The following is a 400-nucleotide window of genomic DNA, read 5'->3' on the forward strand; positions in this document are numbered from 1 at the left end:
ATTAATTGTAATCCTGCTATAGGCTCGAATACGAATAAAGTATTTTATTAAATTTTATTGATCGTCAGTGAGTACATTTATTAATGCCTGCACCACAGCTTGTTGCTATCATTTATATTCTCTTCGAAATTTATTTTAGATGTCGGGACTTCTTGATCTTTCGGCTTTAATTATATATATTCTGGTATTTCTGCAAAGGTTTGTGAAGTCTGAGCGACCGGCTTCGGCGGAAATGGTCTTAATGACGCGCGAATCTCAATAAAATGATTTCCCTAATATATATAATAAAATACCCTCGTTCCGTGGGGGTAGGCAAGTCGGGTGTTATAGATACTGGTACGCCGTGTTTTGCCGTGCGCGTTAACCACTGCTGTAGGCGCTCTCTAAATGTTCTGCCACT

Source organism: Odontomachus brunneus, unplaced genomic scaffold (assembly GCF_010583005.1).
Source record: "Odontomachus brunneus isolate Ranch 3 - 2012 unplaced genomic scaffold, Obru_v1 Obru_scaffold_001, whole genome shotgun sequence".
In the NCBI taxonomy this organism is placed as follows: domain Eukaryota; kingdom Metazoa; phylum Arthropoda; class Insecta; order Hymenoptera; family Formicidae; genus Odontomachus; species Odontomachus brunneus.